Source organism: Pelophylax lessonae (assembly GCF_965119305.1).
Source record: "Pelophylax lessonae genome assembly, chromosome: 12".
NCBI lineage: Eukaryota > Metazoa > Chordata > Amphibia > Anura > Ranidae > Pelophylax > Pelophylax lessonae.
Genome location: NC_138779.1, coordinates 84110843 through 84130753, shown reverse-complemented (window position 1 = coordinate 84130753; position 19911 = coordinate 84110843).

The window sequence follows — 19911 nt, the reverse complement described above, 5'->3', positions numbered from 1 at the left end:
CCCCTAGGAGGCAGTGCGCCCTAGGCCGCTGCCTAGTTCGCCTAGCGGGAGCGCCGGCCCTGTTTAAGAATAGAAATCTATTGTTAATAAATAAATCTGATCACTTTGATTGTAGTCACAAGCAATGTAAACATCCCTTGTGACACCAATATGTAGTGACAGGTACTCTTTATGGAGGGATCGAGGGTCTAAAAGACCCTAGACCCCTCCACTACACTTCCTTGTATGCAAAACGCTGAAAACAGCGTTTTTGCATACAGCCGTTTTTTAAATTTGCCGCCTTTTGCAGCACACTAACCCAGACCCTCTTAATCCTTTTTTTTAAACTATTATTATTATTATTATTATTCAGGATTTCTATAGTGCCAACGGTTTACGTAGCGCTTTACAATATTAGAGGGAGACAATACATTTACAATACAAATACAGATCAGATGCGGTCCGGTCCGATCCGGATGATGATGATCCATTCATTCCAGATGGTGCAATGGGTCACTAAAGAGTAAGTGACACAATCTGACTCAGCGGCAGTGCGCCCCTAGGAGGCAGTGCGCCCTAGGCCGCTGCCTAGTTCGCCTAGCGGGAGCGCCGACCCTGTTTAAGAATAGAAATCTATCGTTAATGTCACTTACACTTTCTTGATAAGTCCAAGGGACATTATTAGCTATAAGTATCGACACTCTACGTGACTTAGTTTGTAAATTGGTTGAATGGTAAACAAAAGAAAATACTCTGTTGTTAAGATATTGTAATTTATCTGTTTTAAAGTGAGTTTCTTGGATGAATGCAACATTAGTTTTTACTCATTTTAATTCATATAATAAAATCCGCCTCTTCTCAGGAATGTGGTCCCCCCCATCCCGGATTAGTTCCCAGAGGAGTCTGGACTGACATTTCCCACTCTCCTGGTCCCTTCCATGGGAAGGATTTCTATCCTTTATACACACGGCACTTTGGGTGCCACTTGTGTGCCTACACTGTACCCAACTGAAATTGATGTCCTTTTTTTTCCCACAAACAGAGCTTTCTTTTGGTGGTATTTGATCACCTGTGCGATTTTTACTTTTTGCGCTATAAACAAAAAAAAGTGCGACAATTTTGAAAAAATAGCAATATTTTTCAAATTTTTTTATATGAAATCCCCCCGCCCCAATGTAAAAATTTAATTTTTTTTTACATTTTAGGCCAATTTTTTTCCGCTACATATTTTTGGTGAAAAATATCGCAATAAGCATATTTTGATAGGGTTTGCGCAAAAGTTATTGCGTTTACTAACTACGAGAAAGATTTATGTCATTTTTATTGTTTTTTTTAAACTATTATTATTATTATTCAGGATTTCTATAGTGCCAGCGGTTTACGTAGCACTTTACAATATTAGAGGGAGACAATACATTTACAATACAAATACAGATCAGATGCGGTCCGGTCCGATCCGGATGATGATGATCCATTCATTCCAGATGGTGCAATGGGTCACTGAAGAGTAAGTGAAAAAGAAAAATCACATTTTACTGCATTTAAAAAATAATACATTTTTTGTGTGTGATTCAATTTGTGTGTGATTCAATGATGGCTTTTTATTCTAAAGTTATCAGCCACAAACTGCTATCTGGAACTTGATAAAAAAAAAAAAATATTTTGACTTGCACTAGCCGGGATTCGAACCCGGGGCTCCCCTAATGGTAGACGGTTTCCCTACCATAGAACCAGCGTACTAGTGCAACTTTACCTGGTACAAAACGTCCTGTTGTCTTTCATGACCATGATCTGTACAGTGAAAAGGCATTGTACTTAGCTATGATCATTCTGACCATTTTGTTCACAAGTTAAAACCATTTTTTTTCCTAGAAAACTACTTAGAACCCCCAAACATTATATATATTTTTTTAGCAAAGACTCTGGAGAATAAAATGTCGATCATTGCAATATTTTTTGTCACACGGTATTTGCGCAGCGTTCTTTAAAACGCCATTTTTTTGGAAAATTTTTGAAAAATCACATTTCACTGCATTTAAAAAATAATAAACAGTAAAGTTAGCCCATTTTTTTGTATATTGTGAAAGATGATGTCACGCCAAGTCAATAGATACCCAACATGTTACGGTTTAAAATTGCGCGCCCCTCATGGGATGGCGACAAACTAGCGGGAGCGCCGGCCCTGTTTAAGAATAGAAATCTATCGTTAATGTCACTTACACTTTCTTGATAAGTCCAAGGGACATTATTAGCTTTTTTCAATTAAAAATTGAAAAAAAAAAAAAAAAAAAATAAGATTAAAAAATTAAAATTAAAATAAACATTTAAAATTTAAATTAAAATAAAATTTAATTTTTTCTAACTTTATTACAGTTTTAAAAAAATAAATAAATCTGATCACTTTGATTGTAGTCACAAGCAATGTAAACATCCTTTGTGACACCAATATGTAGTGACAGGTACTCTTTATGGAGGGATCGAGGGTCTAAAAGACCCTAGACCCCTCCACTACACTTCCCTGTATGCAAAACGCTGAAAACAGCGTTTTTGCATACAGCCGTTTTTTAAATTTGCCGCCTTTTGCAGCACACTAACCCGGACCCTCTTAATCCTTTTTTTAAACTATTATTATTATTATTATTCAGGATTTCTATAGTGCCAGCAGTTTATGTAGCGCATTACAATATTAGAGGGAGACAATACATTTACAATACAAATACAGATAAGATGCGGTCCGGTCCGATCCAGATGATGATGATCCATTCATTCCAGATGGTGCAATGGGTCACTGAAGAGTAAGTGACACAATCTGACTCAGCGGCAGTGCGCCCCCTAGGAGGCAGTGCGCCCTAGGCCGCTGCCTAGTTCACCTAGCGGGAGCGCCGGCCCTGTTTAAGAATAGAAATCTATCGTTAATAAATAAATCTGATCGCTTTGATTGTAGACACAAGCAATGTAAACATCCCTTGTGACACCAATATGTAGTGACAGGTACTCTTTATTGAGGGATCAAGGGTCTAAAAGACCCTAGACCCCTCCACTACACTTCCCTGTATGCAAAACGCTGAAAACAGTGTTTTTGCATACAGCCGATTTTTAAATTTGCCGCCTTTTGCAGCACACTAACCCGGACCCTCTAAATCCTTTTTTTTAAACTATTATTATTATTACTATTATTCAGGATTTCTATAGTGCCAGAGGTTTACGTAGCGCTTTACAAAATTAGAGGGAGACAATACATTTACAATACAAATACAGATCAGATGCGGTCCGGTCCGATCCGGATGATGATGATCCATTCATTCCAGATGGTGCAATGGGTCACTGAAGAGTAAGTGACACAATCTGACTCAGCGACAGTGCGCCCCTAGGAGGCAGTGCGCCCTAGGCCGCTGCCTAGTTCGCCTAGCGGGAGCGCCGGCCCTGTTTAAGAATAGAAATCTATCGTTAATGTCACTTACACTTTCTTGATAAGTCCAAGGGACATTATTAGCTATAAGTATCGACACTCTACGTGACTTAGTTTGTAAATTGGTTGAATGGTAAACAAAAGAAAATACTCTGTTGTTAAGATATTGTAATTTATCTGTTTTAAAGTGAGTTTCTTGGATGAATGCAACATTAGTTTTTACTCATTTTAATTCATATAATAAAATCCGCCTCTTCTCAGGAATGTGGTCCCCCCCATCCCGGATTAGTTCCCAGAGGAGTCTGGACTGACATTTCCCACTCTCCTGGTCCCTTCCATGGGAAGGATTTCTATCCTTTATACACACGGCACTTTGGGTGCCACTTGTGTGCCTACACTGTACCCAACTGAAATTGATGTCCTTTTTTTTCCCACAAACAGAGCTTTCTTTTGGTGGTATTTGATCACCTGTGCGATTTTTACTTTTTGCGCTATAAACAAAAAAAGTGCGACAATTTTGAAAAAATAGCAATATTTTTCACATTTTTTTATATGAAATCCCCCCACCCCAATGTAAAAATTTAATTTTTTTTACATTTTAGGCCAATTTTTTTCTGCTACATATTTTTGGTGAAAAATATCGCAATAAGCATATTTTGATAGGGTTTGCGCAAAAGTTATTGCGTTTACTAACTACGAGAAAGATTTATGTCATTTTTATTGGTTTTTTTTTTTTTTGTCACGCCGAGTCAATAGATACCCAACATGTTACGGTTTAAAATTGCGCCCCCCTCATGGGATGGCGACAAACTAGCGGGAGCGCCGGCCCTGTTTAAGAATAGAAATCTATCGTTAATGTCACTTACACTTTCTTGATAAGTCCAAGGGACATTATTAGCTTTTTTTCAATTAAAAATTGAAAAAAAAAAAACAAAAAAATAAAATTAAAAAATTAAAATTAAAATAAACATTTAAAATTTAAATTAAAATAAAATTTAATTTTTTCTAACTTTATTACAGTTTTAAAAAAATAAATAAATCTGATCACTTTGCTTGTAGTCACAAGCAATGTAAACATCCCTTGTGACACCAATATGTAGTGACAGGTACTCTTTATGGAGGGATCGAGGGTCTAAAAGACCCTAGACCCCTCCACTACACTTCCCTGTATGCAAAACGCTGAAAACAGCGTTTTTGCATACAGCCGTTTTTTAAATTTGCCACCTTTTGCAGCACACTAACCCGGACCCTCTTAATCCTTTTTTTAAACTATTATTATTATTATTATTCAGGATTTCTATAGTGCCAGCAGTTTATGTAGCGCATTACAATATTAGAGGGAGACAATACATTTACATTACAAATACAGATCAGATGCGGTCCGGTCCGATCCGGATGATGATGATCCATTCATTCCAGATGGTGCAATGGGTCACTGAAGAGTAAGTGACACAATCTGACTCAGCGGCAGTGCGCCCCCTAGGAGGCAGTGCGCCCTAGGCCGCTGCCTAGTTCACCTAGCGGGAGCGCCGGCCCTGTTTAAGAATAGAAATCTATCGTTAATAAATAAATCTGATCGCTTTGATTGTAGTCACAAGCAATGTAAACATCCCTTGTGACACCAATATGTAGTGACAGGTACTCTTTATTGAGGGATCAAGGGTCTAAAAGACCCTAGACCCCTCCACTACACTTCCCTGTATGCAAAACGCTGAAAACAGTGTTTTTGCATACAGCCGATTTTTAAATTTGCCGCCTTTTGCAGCACACTAACCCGGACCCTCTAAATCCTTTTTTTTAAACTATTATTATTATTACTATTATTCAGGGTTTCTATAGTGCCAGAGGTTTACGTAGCGCTTTACAAAATTAGAGGGAGACAATACATTTACAATACAAATACAGATCAGATGCGGTCCGGTCCGATCCGGATGATGATGATCCATTCATTCCAGATGGTGCAATGGGTCACTGAAGAGTAAGTGAAAAAGAAAAATCACATTTTACTGCATTTAAAAAATAATACATTTTTTGTGTGTGATTCAATTTGTGTGTGATTCAATGATGGCTTTTTATTCTAAAGTTATCAGCCACAAACTGCTATCTGGAACTTGATAAAAAAAAAAAAAAATTTTGACTTGCACTAGCCGGGATTCGAACCCGGGGCTCCCCTAATGGTAGACGGTTTCCCTACCATAGAACCAGCGTACTAGTGCAACTTTACCTGGTACAAAACGTCCTGTTGTCTTTCATGACCATGATCTGTACAGTGAAAAGGCATTGTACTTAGCTATGATCATTCTGACCATTTTGTTCACAAGTTAAAACCAGTTTTTTTTCCTAGAAAACTACTTAGAACCCCCAAACATTATATATATTTTTTTAGCAAAGACTCTGGAGAATAAAATGTCGATCATTGCAATAAATTTTGGCACACGGTATTTGCGCAGCGTTCTTTAAAACGCCATTTTTTTGGAAAATTTTTGAAAAATCACATTTCACTGCATTTAAAAAATAATAAACAGTAAAGTTAGCCCATTTTTTTGTATATTGTGAAAGATGATGTCACGCCAAGTCAATAGATACCCAACATGTTACGGTTTAAAATTGCGCGCCCCTCATGGGATGGCGACAAACTAGCGGGAGCGCCGGCCCTGTTTAAGAATAGAAATCTATCGTTAATGTCACTTACACTTTCTTGATAAGTCCAAGGGACATTATTAGCTTTTTTCAATTAAAAATTGAAAAAAAAAAAACAAAAAAATAAGATTAAAAAATTTAAATTAAAATAAACATTTAAAATTTAAATTAAAATAAAATTTAATTTTTTCTAACTTTATTACAGTTTTAAAAAAATAAATAAATCTGATCACTTTGATTGTAGTCACAAGCAATGTAAACATCCTTTGTGACACCAATATGTAGTGACAGGTACTCTTTATGGAGGGATCGAGGGTCTAAAAGACCCTAGACCCCTCCACTACACTTCCCTGTATGCAAAACGCTGAAAACAGCGTTTTTGCATACAGCCGTTTTTTAAATTTGCCGCCTTTTGCAGCACACTAACCCGGACCCTCTTAATCCTTTTTTTAAACTATTATTATTATTATTATTCAGGATTTCTATAGTGCCAGCAGTTTATGTAGCGCATTACAATATTAGAGGGAGACAATACATTTACAATACAAATACAGATAAGATGCGGTCCGGTCCGATCCGGATGATGATGATCCATTCATTCCAGATGGTGCAATGGGTCACTGAAGAGTAAGTGACACAATCTGACTCAGCGGCAGTGCGCCCCTTAGGAGGCAGTGCGCCCTAGGCCGCTGCCTAGTTCACCTAGCGGGAGCGCCGACCCTGTTTAAGAATAGAAATCTATCGTTAATAAATAAATCTGATCGCTTTGATTGTAGACACAAGCAATGTAAACATCCCTTGTGACACCAATATGTAGTGACAGGTACTCTTTATTGAGGGATCAAGGGTCTAAAAGACCCTAGACCCCTCCACTACACTTCCCTGTATGCAAAACGCTGAAAACAGTGTTTTTGCATACAGCCGTTTTTTAAATTTGCCGCCTTTTGCAGCACACTAACCCGGACCCTCTAAATCCTTTTTTTTAAACTATTATTATTATTACTATTATTCAGGATTTCTATAGTGCCAGAGGTTTACATAGCGCTTTACAAAATTAGAGGGAGACAATACATTTACAATACAAATACAGATCAGATGCGGTCCGGTCCGATCCGGATGATGATGATCCATTCATTCCAGATGGTGCAATGGGTCACTGAAGAGTAAGTGACACAATCTGACTCAGCGACAGTGCGCCCCTAGGAGGCAGTGCGCCCTAGGCCGCTGCCTAGTTCGCCTAGCGGGAGCGCCGGCCCTGTTTAAGAATAGAAATCTATCGTTAATAAATAAATCTGATCACTTTGATTGTAGTCACAAGCAATGTAAACATCCTTTGTGACACCAATATGTAGTGACAGGTACTCTTTATGGAGGGATCGAGGGTCTAAAAGACCCTAGACCCCTCCACTACACTTCCCTGTATGCAAAACGCTGAAAACAGCGTTTTTGCATACAGCCGTTTTTTAAATTTGCCGCCTTTTGCAGCACACTAACCCGGACCCTCTTAATCCTTTTTTTAAACTATTATTATTATTATTATTCAGGATTTCTATAGTGCCAGCAGTTTATGTAGCGCATTACAATATTAGAGGGAGACAATACATTTACAATACAAATACAGATAAGATGCGGTCCGGTCCGATCCGGATGATGATGATCCATTCATTCCAGATGGTGCAATGGGTCACTGAAGAGTAAGTGACACAATCTGACTCAGCGGCAGTGCGCCCCCTAGGAGGCAGTGCGCCCTAGGCCGCTGCCTAGTTCACCTAGCGGGAGCGCCGGCCCTGTTTAAGAATAGAAATCTATCGTTAATAAATAAATCTGATCGCTTTGATTGTAGACACAAGCAATGTAAACATCCCTTGTGACACCAATATGTAGTGACAGGTACTCTTTATTGAGGGATCAAGGGTCTAAAAGACCCTAGACCCCTCCACTACACTTCCCTGTATGCAAAACGCTGAAAACAGTGTTTTTGCATACAGCCGATTTTTAAATTTGCCGCCTTTTGCAGCACACTAACCCGGACCCTCTAAATCCTTTTTTTTAAACTATTATTATTATTACTATTATTCAGGATTTCTATAGTGCCAGAGGTTTACGTAGCGCTTTACAAAATTAGAGGGAGACAATACATTTACAATACAAATACAGATCAGATGCGGTCCGGTCCGATCCGGATGATGATGATCCATTCATTCCAGATGGTGCAATGGGTCACTGAAGAGTAAGTGACACAATCTGACTCAGCGACAGTGCGCCCCTAGGAGGCAGTGCGCCCTAGGCCGCTGCCTAGTTCGCCTAGCGGGAGCGCCGGCCCTGTTTAAGAATAGAAATCTATCGTTAATGTCACTTACACTTTCTTGATAAGTCCAAGGGACATTATTAGCTATAAGTATCGACACTCTACGTGACTTAGTTTGTAAATTGGTTGAATGGTAAACAAAAGAAAATACTCTGTTGTTAAGATATTGTAATTTATCTGTTTTAAAGTGAGTTTCTTGGATGAATGCAACATTAGTTTTTACTCATTTTAATTCATATAATAAAATCCGCCTCTTCTCAGGAATGTGGTCCCCCCCATCCCGGATTAGTTCCCAGAGGAGTCTGGACTGACATTTCCCACTCTCCTGGTCCCTTCCATGGGAAGGATTTCTATCCTTTATACACACGGCACTTTGGGTGCCACTTGTGTGCCTACACTGTACCCAACTGAAATTGATGTCCTTTTTTTTCCCACAAACAGAGCTTTCTTTTGGTGGTATTTGATCACCTGTGCGATTTTTACTTTTTGCGCTATAAACAAAAAAAGTGCGACAATTTTGAAAAAATAGCAATATTTTTCACATTTTTTTATATGAAATCCCCCCACCCCAATGTAAAAATTTAATTTTTTTTACATTTTAGGCCAATTTTTTTCTGCTACATATTTTTGGTGAAAAATATCGCAATAAGCATATTTTGATAGGGTTTGCGCAAAAGTTATTGCGTTTACTAACTACGAGAAAGATTTATGTCATTTTTATTGGTTTTTTTAAACTATTATTATTATTATTCAGGATTTCTATAGTGCCAGCGGTTTACGTAGCGCTTTACAATATTAGAGGGAGACAATACATTTACAATACAAATACAGATCAGATGCGGTCCGGTCCGATCCGGATGATGATGATCCATTCATTCCAGATGGTGCAATGGGTCACTGAAGAGTAAGTGAAAAAGAAAAATCACATTTCACTGCATTTAAAAAATAATAAATTTTTTGTGTGTGATTCAATTTGTGTGTGATTCAATGATGGCTTTTTATTCTAAAGTTATCAGCCACAAACTGCTATCTGGAACTTGATAAAAAAAAAAAAATATTTTGACTTGCACTAGCCGGGATTCGAACCCGGGGCTCCCCTAATGGTAGACGGTTTCCCTACCATAGAACCAGCGTACTAGTGCAACTTTACCTGGTACAAAACGTCCTGTTGTCTTTCATGACCATGATCTGTACAGTGAAAAGGCATTGTACTTAGCTATGATCATTCTGACCATTTTGTTCACAAGTTAAAACCAGTTTTTTTTCCTAGAAAACTACTTAGAACCCCCAAACATTATATATATTTTTTTAGCAAAGACTCTGGAGAATAAAATGTCGATCATTGCAATATTTTTTGTCACACGGTATTTGCGCAGCGTTCTTTAAAACGCCATTTTTTTGGAAAATTTTTGAAAAATCACATTTCACTGCATTTAAAAAATAATAAACAGTAAAGTTAGCCCATTTTTTTGTATATTGTGAAAGATGATGTCACGCCGAGTCAATAGATACCCAACATGTTACGGTTTAAAATTGCGCCCCCCTCATGGGATGGCGACAAACTAGCGGGAGCGCCGGCCCTGTTTAAGAATAGAAATCTATCGTTAATGTCACTTACACTTTCTTGATAAGTCCAAGGGACATTATTAGCTTTTTTTCAATTAAAAATTGAAAAAAAAAAAACAAAAAAATAAAATTAAAAAATTAAAATTAAAATAAACATTTAAAATTTAAATTAAAATAAAATTTAATTTTTTCTAACTTTATTACAGTTTTAAAAAAATAAATAAATCTGATCACTTTGCTTGTAGTCACAAGCAATGTAAACATCCCTTGTGACACCAATATGTAGTGACAGGTACTCTTTATGGAGGGATCGAGGGTCTAAAAGACCCTAGACCCCTCCACTACACTTCCCTGTATGCAAAACGCTGAAAACAGCGTTTTTGCATACAGCCGTTTTTTAAATTTGCCACCTTTTGCAGCACACTAACCCGGACCCTCTTAATCCTTTTTTTAAACTATTATTATTATTATTATTCAGGATTTCTATAGTGCCAGCAGTTTATGTAGCGCATTACAATATTAGAGGGAGACAATACATTTACATTACAAATACAGATCAGATGCGGTCCGGTCCGATCCGGATGATGATGATCCATTCATTCCAGATGGTGCAATGGGTCACTGAAGAGTAAGTGACACAATCTGACTCAGCGGCAGTGCGCCCCCTAGGAGGCAGTGCGCCCTAGGCCGCTGCCTAGTTCACCTAGCGGGAGCGCCGGCCCTGTTTAAGAATAGAAATCTATCGTTAATAAATAAATCTGATCGCTTTGATTGTAGTCACAAGCAATGTAAACATCCCTTGTGACACCAATATGTAGTGACAGGTACTCTTTATTGAGGGATCAAGGGTCTAAAAGACCCTAGACCCCTCCACTACACTTCCCTGTATGCAAAACGCTGAAAGCAGTGTTTTTGCATACAGCCGATTTTTAAATTTGCCGCCTTTTGCAGCACACTAACCCGGACCCTCTAAATCCTTTTTTTTAAACTATTATTATTATTACTATTATTCAGGATTTCTATAGTGCCAGAGGTTTACGTAGCGCTTTACAAAATTAGAGGGAGACAATACATTTACAATACAAATACAGATCAGATGCGGTCCGGTCCGATCCGGATGATGATGATCCATTCATTCCAGATGGTGCAATGGGTCACTGAAGAGTAAGTGAAAAAGAAAAATCACATTTTACTGCATTTAAAAAATAATACATTTTTTGTGTGTGATTCAATTTGTGTGTGATTCAATGATGGCTTTTTATTCTAAAGTTATCAGCCACAAACTGCTATCTGGAACTTGATAAAAAAAAAAAAAAATTTTGACTTGCACTAGCCGGGATTCGAACCCGGGGCTCCCCTAATGGTAGACGGTTTCCCTACCATAGAACCAGCGTACTAGTGCAACTTTACCTGGTACAAAACGTCCTGTTGTCTTTCATGACCATGATCTGTACAGTGAAAAGGCATTGTACTTAGCTATGATCATTCTGACCATTTTGTTCACAAGTTAAAACCAGTTTTTTTTCCTAGAAAACTACTTAGAACCCCCAAACATTATATATATTTTTTTAGCAAAGACTCTGGAGAATAAAATGTCGATCATTGCAATAAATTTTGGCACACGGTATTTGCGCAGCGTTCTTTAAAACGCCATTTTTTTGGAAAATTTTTGAAAAATCACATTTCACTGCATTTAAAAAATAATAAACAGTAAAGTTAGCCCATTTTTTTGTATATTGTGAAAGATGATGTCACGCCAAGTCAATAGATACCCAACATGTTACGGTTTAAAATTGCGCGCCCCTCATGGGATGGCGACAAACTAGCGGGAGCGCCGGCCCTGTTTAAGAATAGAAATCTATCGTTAATGTCACTTACACTTTCTTGATAAGTCCAAGGGACATTATTAGCTTTTTTCAATTAAAAATTGAAAAAAAAAAAACAAAAAAATAAAATTAAAAAATTTTAATTAAAATAAACATTTAAAATTTAAATTAAAATAAAATTTAATTTTTTCTAACTTTATTACAGTTTTAAAAAAATAAATAAATCTGATCACTTTGATTGTAGTCACAAGCAATGTAAACATCCTTTGTGACACCAATATGTAGTGACAGGTACTCTTTATGGAGGGATCGAGGGTCTAAAAGACCCTAGACCCCTCCACTACACTTCCCTGTATGCAAAACGCTGAAAACAGCGTTTTTGCATACAGCCGTTTTTTAAATTTGCCGCCTTTTGCAGCACACTAACCCGGACCCTCTTAATCCTTTTTTTAAACTATTATTATTATTATTATTCAGGATTTCTATAGTGCCAGCAGTTTATGTAGCGCATTACAATATTAGAGGGAGACAATACATTTACAATACAAATACAGATAAGATGCGGTCCGGTCCGATCCGGATGATGATGATCCATTCATTCCAGATGGTGCAATGGGTCACTGAAGAGTAAGTGACACAATCTGACTCAGCGGCAGTGCGCCCCTTAGGAGGCAGTGCGCCCTAGGCCGCTGCCTAGTTCACCTAGCGGGAGCGCCGACCCTGTTTAAGAATAGAAATCTATCGTTAATAAATAAATCTGATCGCTTTGATTGTAGACACAAGCAATGTAAACATCCCTTGTGACACCAATATGTAGTGACAGGTACTCTTTATTGAGGGATCAAGGGTCTAAAAGACCCTAGACCCCTCCACTACACTTCCCTGTATGCAAAACGCTGAAAACAGTGTTTTTGCATACAGCCGTTTTTTAAATTTGCCGCCTTTTGCAGCACACTAACCCGGACCCTCTAAATCCTTTTTTTTAAACTATTATTATTATTACTATTATTCAGGATTTCTATAGTGCCAGAGGTTTACATAGCGCTTTACAAAATTAGAGGGAGACAATACATTTACAATACAAATACAGATCAGATGCGGTCCGGTCCGATCCGGATGATGATGATCCATTCATTCCAGATGGTGCAATGGGTCACTGAAGAGTAAGTGAAAAAGAAAAATCACATTTTACTGCATTTAAAAAATAATACATTTTTTGTGTGTGATTCAATTTGTGTGTGATTCAATGATGGCTTTTTATTCTAAAGTTATCAGCCACAAACTGCTATCTGGAACTTGATAAAAAAAAAAAAAAATTTTGACTTGCACTAGCCGGGATTCGAACCCGGGGCTCCCCTAATGGTAGACGGTTTCCCTACCATAGAACCAGCGTACTAGTGCAACTTTACCTGGTACAAAACGTCCTGTTGTCTTTCATGACCATGATCTGTACAGTGAAAAGGCATTGTACTTAGCTATGATCATTCTGACCATTTTGTTCACAAGTTAAAACCAGTTTTTTTTCCTAGAAAACTACTTAGAACCCCCAAACATTATATATATTTTTTTAGCAAAGACTCTGGAGAATAAAATGTCGATCATTGCAATAAATTTTGGCACACGGTATTTGCGCAGCGTTCTTTAAAACGCCATTTTTTTGGAAAATTTTTGAAAAATCACATTTCACTGCATTTAAAAAATAATAAACAGTAAAGTTAGCCCATTTTTTTGTATATTGTGAAAGATGATGTCACGCCAAGTCAATAGATACCCAACATGTTACGGTTTAAAATTGCGCGCCCCTCATGGGATGGCGACAAACTAGCGGGAGCGCCGGCCCTGTTTAAGAATAGAAATCTATCGTTAATGTCACTTACACTTTCTTGATAAGTCCAAGGGACATTATTAGCTTTTTTCAATTAAAAATTGAAAAAAAAAAAACAAAAAAATAAGATTAAAAAATTTTAATTAAAATAAACATTTAAAATTTAAATTAAAATAAAATTTAATTTTTTCTAACTTTATTACAGTTTTAAAAAAATAAATAAATCTGATCACTTTGATTGTAGTCACAAGCAATGTAAACATCCTTTGTGACACCAATATGTAGTGACAGGTACTCTTTATGGAGGGATCGAGGGTCTAAAAGACCCTAGACCCCTCCACTACACTTCCCTGTATGCAAAACGCTGAAAACAGCGTTTTTGCATACAGCCGTTTTTTAAATTTGCCGCCTTTTGCAGCACACTAACCCGGACCCTCTTAATCCTTTTTTTAAACTATTATTATTATTATTATTCAGGATTTCTATAGTGCCAGCAGTTTATGTAGCGCATTACAATATTAGAGGGAGACAATACATTTACAATACAAATACAGATAAGATGCGGTCCGGTCCGATCCGGATGATGATGATCCATTCATTCCAGATGGTGCAATGGGTCACTGAAGAGTAAGTGACACAATCTGACTCAGCGGCAGTGCGCCCCTTAGGAGGCAGTGCGCCCTAGGCCGCTGCCTAGTTCACCTAGCGGGAGCGCCGACCCTGTTTAAGAATAGAAATCTATCGTTAATAAATAAATCTGATCGCTTTGATTGTAGACACAAGCAATGTAAACATCCCTTGTGACACCAATATGTAGTGACAGGTACTCTTTATTGAGGGATCAAGGGTCTAAAAGACCCTAGACCCCTCCACTACACTTCCCTGTATGCAAAACGCTGAAAACAGTGTTTTTGCATACAGCCGATTTTTAAATTTGCCGCCTTTTGCAGCACACTAACCCGGACCCTCTAAATCCTTTTTTTTAAACTATTATTATTATTACTATTATTCAGGATTTCTATAGTGCCAGAGGTTTACGTAGCGCTTTACAAAATTAGAGGGAGACAATACATTTACAATACAAATACAGATCAGATGCGGTCCGGTCCGATCCGGATGATGATGATCCATTCATTCCAGATGGTGCAATGGGTCACTGAAGAGTAAGTGACACAATCTGACTCAGCGACAGTGCGCCCCTAGGAGGCAGTGCGCCCTAGGCCGCTGCCTAGTTCGCCTAGCGGGAGCGCCGGCCCTGTTTAAGAATAGAAATCTATCGTTAATGTCACTTACACTTTCTTGATAAGTCCAAGGGACATTATTAGCTATAAGTATCGACACTCTACGTGACTTAGTTTGTAAATTGGTTGAATGGTAAACAAAAGAAAATACTCTGTTGTTAAGATATTGTAATTTATCTGTTTTAAAGTGAGTTTCTTGGATGAATGCAACATTAGTTTTTACTCATTTTAATTCATATAATAAAATCCGCCTCTTCTCAGGAATGTGGTCCCCCCCATCCCGGATTAGTTCCCAGAGGAGTCTGGACTGACATTTCCCACTCTCCTGGTCCCTTCCATGGGAAGGATTTCTATCCTTTATACACACGGCACTTTGGGTGCCACTTGTGTGCCTACACTGTACCCAACTGAAATTGATGTCCTTTTTTTTCCCACAAACAGAGCTTTCTTTTGGTGGTATTTGATCACCTGTGCGATTTTTACTTTTTGCGCTATAAACAAAAAAAGTGCGACAATTTTGAAAAAATAGCAATATTTTTCACATTTTTTTATATGAAATCCCCCCACCCCAATGTAAAAATTTAATTTTTTTTACATTTTAGGCCAATTTTTTTCTGCTACATATTTTTGGTGAAAAATATCGCAATAAGCATATTTTGATAGGGTTTGCGCAAAAGTTATTGCGTTTACTAACTACGAGAAAGATTTATGTCATTTTTATTGGTTTTTTTAAACTATTATTATTATTATTCAGGATTTCTATAGTGCCAGCGGTTTACGTAGCGCTTTACAATATTAGAGGGAGACAATACATTTACAATACAAATACAGATCAGATGCGGTCCGGTCCGATCCGGATGATGATGATCCATTCATTCCAGATGGTGCAATGGGTCACTGAAGAGTAAGTGAAAAAGAAAAATCACATTTCACTGCATTTAAAAAATAATAAATTTTTTGTGTGTGATTCAATTTGTGTGTGATTCAATGATGGCTTTTTATTCTAAAGTTATCAGCCACAAACTGCTATCTGGAACTTGATAAAAAAAAAAAAATATTTTGACTTGCACTAGCCGGGATTCGAACCCGGGGCTCCCCTAATGGTAGACGGTTTCCCTACCATAGAACCAGCGTACTAGTGCAACTTTACCTGGTACAAAACGTCCTGTTGTCTTTCATGACCATGATCTGTACAGTGAAAAGGCATTGTACTTAGCTATGATCATTCTGACCATTTTGTTCACAAGTTAAAACCAGTTTTTTTTCCTAGAAAACTACTTAGAACCCCCAAACATTATATATATTTTTTTAGCAAAGACTCTGGAGAATAAAATGTCGATCATTGCAATATTTTTTGTCACACGGTATTTGCGCAGCGTTCTTTAAAACGCCATTTTTTTGGAAAATTTTTGAAAAATCACATTTCACTGCATTTAAAAAATAATAAACAGTAAAGTTAGCCCATTTTTTTGTATATTGTGAAAGATGATGTCACGCCGAGTCAATAGATACCCAACATGTTACGGTTTAAAATTGCGCCCCCCTCATGGGATGGCGACAAACTAGCGGGAGCGCCGGCCCTGTTTAAGAATAGAAATCTATCGTTAATGTCACTTACACTTTCTTGATAAGTCCAAGGGACATTATTAGCTTTTTTTCAATTAAAAATTGAAAAAAAAAAAACAAAAAAATAAAATTAAAAAATTAAAATTAAAATAAACATTTAAAATTTAAATTAAAATAAAATTTAATTTTTTCTAACTTTATTACAGTTTTAAAAAAATAAATAAATCTGATCACTTTGCTTGTAGTCACAAGCAATGTAAACATCCCTTGTGACACCAATATGTAGTGACAGGTACTCTTTATGGAGGGATCGAGGGTCTAAAAGACCCTAGACCCCTCCACTACACTTCCCTGTATGCAAAACGCTGAAAACAGCGTTTTTGCATACAGCCGTTTTTTAAATTTGCCACCTTTTGCAGCACACTAACCCGGACCCTCTTAATCCTTTTTTTAAACTATTATTATTATTATTATTCAGGATTTCTATAGTGCCAGCAGTTTATGTAGCGCATTACAATATTAGAGGGAGACAATACATTTACATTACAAATACAGATCAGATGCGGTCCGGTCCGATCCGGATGATGATGATCCATTCATTCCAGATGGTGCAATGGGTCACTGAAGAGTAAGTGACACAATCTGACTCAGCGGCAGTGCGCCCCCTAGGAGGCAGTGCGCCCTAGGCCGCTGCCTAGTTCACCTAGCGGGAGCGCCGGCCCTGTTTAAGAATAGAAATCTATCGTTAATAAATAAATCTGATCGCTTTGATTGTAGTCACAAGCAATGTAAACATCCCTTGTGACACCAATATGTAGTGACAGGTACTCTTTATTGAGGGATCAAGGGTCTAAAAGACCCTAGACCCCTCCACTACACTTCCCTGTATGCAAAACGCTGAAAACAGTGTTTTTGCATACAGCCGATTTTTAAATTTGCCGCCTTTTGCAGCACACTAACCCGGACCCTCTAAATCCTTTTTTTTAAACTATTATTATTATTACTATTATTCAGGATTTCTATAGTGCCAGAGGTTTACGTAGCGCTTTACAAAATTAGAGGGAGACAATACATTTACAATACAAATACAGATCAGATGCGGTCCGGTCCGATCCGGATGATGATGATCCATTCATTCCAGATGGTGCAATGGGTCACTGAAGAGTAAGTGAAAAAGAAAAATCACATTTTACTGCATTTAAAAAATAATACATTTTTTGTGTGTGATTCAATTTGTGTGTGATTCAATGATGGCTTTTTATTCTAAAGTTATCAGCCACAAACTGCTATCTGGAACTTGATAAAAAAAAAAAAAAATTTTGACTTGCACTAGCCGGGATTCGAACCCGGGGCTCCCCTAATGGTAGACGGTTTCCCTACCATAGAACCAGCGTACTAGTGCAACTTTACCTGGTACAAAACGTCCTGTTGTCTTTCATGACCATGATCTGTACAGTGAAAAGGCATTGTACTTAGCTATGATCATTCTGACCATTTTGTTCACAAGTTAAAACCAGTTTTTTTTCCTAGAAAACTACTTAGAACCCCCAAACATTATATATATTTTTTTAGCAAAGACTCTGGAGAATAAAATGTCGATCATTGCAATAAATTTTGGCACACGGTATTTGCGCAGCGTTCTTTAAAACGCCATTTTTTTGGAAAATTTTTGAAAAATCACATTTCACTGCATTTAAAAAATAATAAACAGTAAAGTTAGCCCATTTTTTTGTATATTGTGAAAGATGATGTCACGCCAAGTCAATAGATACCCAACATGTTACGGTTTAAAATTGCGCGCCCCTCATGGGATGGCGACAAACTAGCGGGAGCGCCGGCCCTGTTTAAGAATAGAAATCTATCGTTAATGTCACTTACACTTTCTTGATAAGTCCAAGGGACATTATTAGCTTTTTTCAATTAAAAATTGAAAAAAAAAAAACAAAAAAATAAAATTAAAAAATTTTAATTAAAATAAACATTTAAAATTTAAATTAAAATAAAATTTAATTTTTTCTAACTTTATTACAGTTTTAAAAAAATAAATAAATCTGATCACTTTGATTGTAGTCACAAGCAATGTAAACATCCTTTGTGACACCAATATGTAGTGACAGGTACTCTTTATGGAGGGATCGAGGGTCTAAAAGACCCTAGACCCCTCCACTACACTTCCCTGTATGCAAAACGCTGAAAACAGCGTTTTTGCATACAGCCGTTTTTTAAATTTGCCGCCTTTTGCAGCACACTAACCCGGACCCTCTTAATCCTTTTTTTAAACTATTATTATTATTATTATTCAGGATTTCTATAGTGCCAGCAGTTTATGTAGCGCATTACAATATTAGAGGGAGACAATACATTTACAATACAAATACAGATAAGATGCGGTCCGGTCCGATCCGGATGATGATGATCCATTCATTCCAGATGGTGCAATGGGTCACTGAAGAGTAAGTGACACAATCTGACTCAGCGGCAGTGCGCCCCTTAGGAGGCAGTGCGCCCTAGGCCGCTGCCTAGTTCACCTAGCGGGAGCGCCGACCCTGTTTAAGAATAGAAATCTATCGTTAATAAATAAATCTGATCGCTTTGATTGTAGACACAAGCAATGTAAACATCCCTTGTGACACCAATATGTAGTGACAGGTACTCTTTATTGAGGGATCAAGGGTCTAAAAGACCCTAGACCCCTCCACTACACTTCCCTGTATGCAAAACGCTGAAAACAGTGTTTTTGCATACAGCCGTTTTTTAAATTTGCCGCCTTTTGCAGCACACTAACCCGGACCCTCTAAATCCTTTTTTTTAAACTATTATTATTATTACTATTATTCAGGATTTCTATAGTGCCAGAGGTTTACATAGCGCTTTACAAAATTAGAGGGAGACAATACATTTACAATACAAATACAGATCAGATGCGGTCCGGTCCGATCCGGATGATGATGATCCATTCATTCCAGATGGTGCAATGGGTCACTGAAGAGTAAGTGAAAAAGAAAAATCACATTTTACTGCATTTAAAAAATAATACATTTTTTGTGTGTGATTCAATTTGTGTGTGATTCAATGATGGCTTTTTATTCTAAAGTTATCAGCCACAAACTGCTATCTGGAACTTGATAAAAAAAAAAAAAAATTTTGACTTGCACTAGCCGGGATTCGAACCCGGGGCTCCCCTAATGGTAGACGGTTTCCCTACCATAGAACCAGCGTACTAGTGCAACTTTACCTGGTACAAAACGTCCTGTTGTCTTTCATGACCATGATCTGTACAGTGAAAAGGCATTGTACTTAGCTATGATCATTCTGACCATTTTGTTCACAAGTTAAAACCAGTTTTTTTTCCTAGAAAACTACTTAGAACCCCCAAACATTATATATATTTTTTTAGCAAAGACTCTGGAGAATAAAATGTCGATCATTGCAATAAATTTTGGCACACGGTATTTGCGCAGCGTTCTTTAAAACGCCATTTTTTTGGAAAATTTTTGAAAAATCACATTTCACTGCATTTAAAAAATAATAAACAGTAAAGTTAGCCCATT